Consider the following 7,160-nt stretch of genomic DNA (forward strand, 5'->3'; position numbering starts at 1 on the left):
CAAAACGTTGGTTTTTGATGCACCTTTTGATGTTTATTTAAAAATATAAAAACTTTTTACCAAGCCTTGGTAAAAGTTAATGCTTTTCAATGAGCCGAGGATGTGACTTCAATGCAAGATCGTGGTGGTGGGTGCGCGCCTTTCACCACGCATGTCACATGTGCAATATGCCAGACACTAGATGAGCGTGGCTATATCTGTAATATATACATAAAATATATGTACAATGTACAATCTCAAAAGCCCGGCACTGTGGAAGTGGCCCATCTGGGTCTCTTAACTAGTGAAACAATCCAGAATTTCTTGTTAACGTTTCAGGGATGTGCTTCACTTCTGAGGGCCGTTCACAAATTGATTGAGAGGAAGCCGTCATTTCTGGGCGGCAACCTGACCTTTTGTGTCAGGAAAACCGCAGGCGTGCCCAGGTGTTTTAAGGGAGGGTGTGTGACATCAGCTCCGGCCTCGGTCAGGCTGTTTCATTCGCAGCTGCGGAGTAAGTCCTGGGCTACCCAGAGCGTGCGCACCCTATGGAAATCATTCAATGGTGAGCAGCTTGCTGATGGATATGCAGCCCATTCGCCGGGCTGCAACATATTCGCTATCTATTTGCAACGGTCAGGTTTACACTCCGGCAGGGTGGTGGCTAAATATTCACATGGTGATCGCGAGGCACTAGTAGGTCTGAATCCGGCCCTATGTACATTGCTTAACAGACCAGGTACTGCTTATACCAGTAGTCTCACCTCCGATGCTTGTTCCACCCCTCTAGAACCCCCCTACCAAATCCTGTGTTTGCCCCTGCAGCTCCACGGGAGACTCACATACCATCTGGGACTTGATGTAACTTCTTTATATGTGATAAATTGCATGTGTTTTATTGCATGTAATACACCCGGGAGTTGAAATCGGGAGAATAAAAAATAAACCAACCAGTCAATCAGCAGCCACCCATTTTTTTTTATTCAACCCCCCCCCCCCCTCCTCCTCCTCCAGCTGCAGAGCGGGGAGAGCGCCTCTTCTGCACAGCACTTCCCTGCCCGGGGATTGATGCAATAAATCCGCTGGTGCTCGCTGATTGCAAATACGATTTATCTCATGTGCAGCCCATCTGACCTCCGACTCCGATGCTCATGGAACATCATGGGACTCCCCTGTAGTGAATAGAAATTGCTCTTCCCATTGTATGTTTTTGTCTTGTACAGCACGGTCTTGATTCATGAACTGTATCATCTTTTTAAAAGGAGATCGTATCTTGCGTAGAGGCTTATTCATGAGTGAATTCCACCTTTTAGCCAAAAACAATTACACAAAGAGACACTTACCAAGCCCAAACATCCAGAAATCTGATTAAAGCTCCTTCACCCATTAAGGCATTCTTGCACAGGGACCAGGTTTAGCCTTCTCTTCTCCCATGTTTAAAATGGAATATTCTATCATTTCATTCATAATCCTAAATGCCAGTTCACATGTAAGAGGGAAAAATTGCCTAAGTATTAAACACCAGAAACCCTATAAGACAGATTCACACATTCCATTTATCAGTTCATTTAGAATAAGCAAATGCATTTGTTTTTATTACCACAGATTCCTCCAACCTGCTGATTATGTTAAGATCACTAAACCGTAATTCATCAACCACTAATGGGACATCTGCACACTGTATACAATGATTACAGGTCATCAAGGAATCGGAAACAAAATGCGTTATCGTCTCACACAAGTAGCATTTTACCTAGTGTTCAAAATTGCTCCACTGAGACCATTTTCATAGAACTGAACATTACTATGTAAAGATGTTCCCAAGAAAACCTAACAAACATCTGGAGAATATAAATTGAGGATTCTAAGCATGCAAAATGGCAAGTAAGCGTGTTGTGTGGGTCGGCTTCAGGTCATACAAACTTACAATATGGAAATTGTATTATTCTGTAGGCAGAAATGTGCACAATCACACAACCACAAGGGTAAGGTCACACCAGTTTATGGTTGCTTTGTTAGCGGAGGCAGTGTTTAATATGCACACACCAAGAAAAAAAATGAATTTATTTATTTACAGTTTCTTATATAGCGCACACAGATTCCGCAGCGCTTTATAGAGAATATTTGAACATTAACATCAGTCCCTGCCCCAGTGGAGCTTACAATCTATATTCCCTACCACATGTACACGCACACACAGACATTCTAGGGTTAATTTTGTTGGAAGCCAATTAACCTATCTGTATATTTTTGGATTGTGGGAGGAAACCGGAGTAAACCCACGCAAGCACGGGGAGAATATACAAACTCCGCACAGTTAGAGCCATGGTGGGGATCGAACCCATGACCTCAGCGCTGTGAGGCAGTAATGCTAACCATTACACCAACTGTGCTGTGAAACATTTATGAAGGGAACACCTTCACACCTCAGCATTTAAATTGCTGAATGTGTTCTAATAGCTATTAATGATAAAGTGTCAATGAAGATTTACTAACGCAATTATAGCTTTTTTTTTTTTTTTACAGCACAGTGTTTTTTGATAGGTGACAGTGGCGTAAATTCATCCCAGTTGCCCAGAGGCAAGATAAATATTGGTGCCCCCCAAATAGCTCAATCAATAAGTGAGAAAGGTCATGAGTTCTAATACAGGGTGTCACACTTGCAAAAATGATGTTAGGAGGGGGAGTCAGCCACAGAAGCGATATTGGCGGCTTTCAATTAACTGATTCAAACTCGCAGGGGAGGAGAGGTGCCCCCTTGGGAGCAGGAGGCCAGGGGCAGATGACTCCATTGACTCCCAGAGTTCTGCTTCTGATAGGTGATTTATAAAATATATTTCTGCATCAAGCTCAGTTGAGACATTACTTTCTATTGCTGATAATCTCATGTAATAAAAGACTATGGGCAGTATTCAATGAGAATTTTGACGATGTGCAGCGAATCCTGGCTGCTGTGTAAAAAAAAAAAATAAATAGCATGCCCCTCCTCAGAATAAAATTCCTGATTTTTTGACACTGAATAGGGTGATTTTTTGACCCTATTCGACATTGAATAGGGTGATTCACAGTTTTAGTCAAAAAAATCGCTGTACTGCACGAAAATAGCACAAGATCGCCATAAAACATGGCAAATCAGCCTCATTGAATACTGCCCTATACCTACACCTCGCCACTATGGGAGGGATTCAAGTGTTGTACCGTTCAGGTGCTGGAACTGATATTCCTGTTTAGGATGTTCCATGATTTTCAACAGACGGCACTAGTTGCATAATAAAAACAATGGATCTAATTCTTGCAGGACCTAAAGAAGCACAATGGACAAATTGGGATTGTTTACGCTGGAAAAGACGTTTAAGGGGAGACTGCTTAATGTGTACAAATATACCAGGGGCCAATATAAGGAACTGTCAGGCACCCTTTTTGATTTGAGGAAGGAGTCTAGGACTCATGGGCATACATGTAGACTAGAGGAGAGAATATTTCATACCCTTAGAAGGAAAACCTTTTATACGGGTCAGGGCAGTTAATTATGGAACACCTTTCCTGGAGAGGTTGTGATGGCAGACACAATAAATACATTTAAAATAAGATTGGACAAGCTCTATTGGTTAAAAACATGCAGAGTAAGGGGCGTCCGTACAGCATTGGCTGCGGTAAAGACTTCCCTAGACAAAAACACTCCACTCTCGATGATTCTCAGCCTTTCGACACGTCTCCTGGACACACCTCCAGCAAATTTTAACAATTCGAGCATTTGGCAATAATTTTATACAACTGTTTAGATACTTATATACCTCCCCTTGCCCATTTTTGCTGGTGAACGGACAACGTGGCCATCCCATTACGATAGCTTGAAGGACATGTCAGGGATGTCCTCACTCCCCTCTACTATTCAACCTTGCACTTGACCCCCTCTTACGGTTCCTACAATCTTGGCCCACATTTCAATGGGTTTCCCATGGGGTCACGTGAAATCAAAGTCATGGCCTTTGCAGACGATCTCTCACACCACAAATCCATCCTCTACCCTATTCTACCAAAAAAATAAAACAATACAGCACCGTCTCTGGCTTTTCAATAAACTAAGATAAATCCCAAGGCTTATACCTACAGATGTAGCCTCTTTCTTCTTGGCCTTTAATAGGATTAATTGAGAAAGAGCAGTCACACTAATCCCCTGTTAATCCCTTTGCTGTATTGCTCTCTCTATTGTATTGCAGCTGAGAACAATAGTGCAGAAACTTAGTCAAGATGAGCCTGGCTCTATCTGTAGGCCCACAAACTTGCCCTCATTGGGCAGGGGAAAGCCACATACCTTGGGGCTCGACCACGATAAAATACTTATGCAGGGTACATACCAGGACGACCCGCTCACGATGCACATCGTGAGCGGGTCGTCAGCATTTCTTCCGACCCGCTCACGATGTGGACCGTGAGCGGGTCTGATCCAATGGCAACCCGTACCCGGGAGTATGGTCGTTTCCAGATCCTACCTGCTGCAGGTAGGATCTGAGTAACGACCGACCCGCGGGACCGCACATCGGATCGGTATCGGTCCACACCAGGACAAAAAAGGGCCCACACAATCTACATCCAATCGGTCGGAATTGGATCTAGATTGATGGGATCGGACCCTTGTCGTCCTGGTGTGTACCCAGCATTAGGAATACACATCCCTAAATGCATTTCCAACCTTTATAGACTCAACATCACCAAAATACTGAAACTTATTTTGGGAGAACCGGATAACTGGAGACATCTTATGCTCTCATACCTGGGACGTATTAATTTACTAAAAATGATCATGTTCCCTAAACTATTATACCCGCTTCAAATGTTACCAGTTCTCTTAACGGCCTCTGATGAGAAACTCATCAATACCAGGTTTCGCAAATTAATTTGGCAAACCAAATGGCCACGCATAAGCTATCTCAAACTACAACAACCAGTCTCTAATGGAGGAGTGAATCTCCCAAACTTATCACTCTATAAACAAGCTGGAATAATAAGATATATCTGAGACTGGATTCATGCCACTACCAACCACACAGACACTAACATTGATCAGTCATTCCTACCAAACCAGCGCCTACTTTCCATTTTGCACTGCCACACACAGGAACTCACAGACCCCATCACACAAGACCCCCTACTGACGACGGCATGGACCTTCGGGCACTGCATACGACATAAACAATCTTAATAGCCATCACTCACTGTTTCTCCCACTCCTGAACAATCCTGATTCCCAGGATAGCTCGGCAATGTACCCATTTATCTCTTGGAAATCTAAGGGAATCCTACATGTTCGGGCCCTTATCGATAGCACCAGTGGCGGGCTGGGCCGGGGGGCAGGGTGCCATGTGCCCCCCCCCCCCCCCGGGCCGCTCAATCACGATTTTTGTGTGGGCCGCCTTGCTCTGAGGCTGCTGCTGCAGCCACAGCTGACCATGGCCGCCGGCCGCCGGCCTCCTGGACTGAGGACATGTCTAGTGCAGGAGGCTGCTACAGAGCGTGCACGGCCCGGGTCATTTATTGTACAGGTCAGCATAAATGGACGGAAGATTGCACCATGAAGAAGATTAGATGGTAGCAGGCTGCCAGCCCAGCGGTAAGGACTCAGCCCTTTCTTGCACACCCCGCCCCGGAGTAGTGGCTGAATGAAGTCACCACCCGGGGAAGGTGGTGTCAGTGAGACTGTGGACTCGGAGGGCAGGGAGGGGGGTGTTTGTATATGCATATGGAGCCGCACTAATATTTTAATGGGGGTAGTTGGTGTTTGTAATTGTGTATGGAGCCGTTTTGTTGTATTGTTGGGAAGGGGGATGGTTGTGTTATATTTATGTATGGATTTAAATGAGGTGTGTCGATGTATATATGATTGGATTGATATGAGAGGCAGTGTATGTATGTATGTATGTATGTATGAGAGCAGCAGTATATGTATGTATGTATGTATGAGAGCAGCAGTGTGTGTGTGTGTGTGTGTGTGTGTGTGTGTATGTATGTATGTATGCATGCATGAGAGCAGCAGTGTGTGTATGTATGTATGTATGAGAGCAGCAGTGTGTATGTATGTATGTATGTATGTATGTATGTATGTATGAGAGCAGCAGTGTATGTATGTACAGTATGTATGAGAGTGCCAGAGTATGTATGTATGTATGTAGGAGAGTGCCAGAGTATGTATGTATGTACAGTATGAGAGTGCCGGAGTATGTATGTATGTATGTATGAATGAGAGTGCCGGAGTATGTATGTATGAGAGTGTCAGAGTATGTATGTATGTACGAGAGTGTCAGAGTATGTATGTATGTACAGTATGAGAGTGCCGGAGTATGTATGTATATATGTATGTATGCAGGGGCGGATTGGCCTGCCGGGAAACCGGGTATTTTCCCGGTGGGCCGGCTCATTTAAGTTAATATGAGGCCGCTCACCCTCCCTTGCTGGGCCGCGGACTGCCATCTATGCGGTTAGCGGCCGCAGCAGTATTCCCACTTCAAAGATGGCTGCAGCCCGGCTTGCCCAAACTTAAAATGGCAGCGGGAGGCTGGTGCGCATGCGCGGCCGCACACAGCTGCTCCCGCGGCACTCTGGGGAAGACTGCACTGCGTGTCACCTTTCCATGTGATCGCACCAGGAAGTGTCTCCCGGCTGCAGCAGTCGCAGGAAGCAGAAAGAGCAGCAGCCTTGCAGGGACTGAGGCTGAGCCGGGGCTTAGAGGCTGCTGCTGCTCACCGTGCATGACGCTGCCAACAGAGGGGAGCAGAGATGGAGCACATCAGGACCACCAAGGTAATGTGGTCTGGACAGAGCTACCCTGTGGCAGCATCTAGGCAGTGGCAGAGTTAAGCAGCAGCTGTTTGTGCATAGCAGAGCATGTCCTGCTCTGGAGGTAACAAATTGCAGTGCATCCCACCCATGGCCAGCTTGCATGGAGACTGATCTGAATTCTTATGCCCAGGGTTATTGCAGCATACAGGATGCCATTGTATTTATTGCAGACCAGTGTTGTCAGTGTAATCATCATCTGGCAATACACTGTTTCCTAGTGTTATGTTACCAGCCCTGCCCCATGCATGCACTCTGGCTGCAATACAGGGCTGATTCAGAGATTGTCCTTATGGGAATTAGGCAATTCTCTATCGCAGAAATGCGGTAAAAACCCTGTTACCGGG

The sequence above is a fragment of the Crinia signifera genome, chromosome 2, assembly GCF_055691185.1.
Source record: "Crinia signifera chromosome 2, ASM5569118v1, whole genome shotgun sequence".
Classification (NCBI taxonomy): domain Eukaryota; kingdom Metazoa; phylum Chordata; class Amphibia; order Anura; family Myobatrachidae; genus Crinia; species Crinia signifera.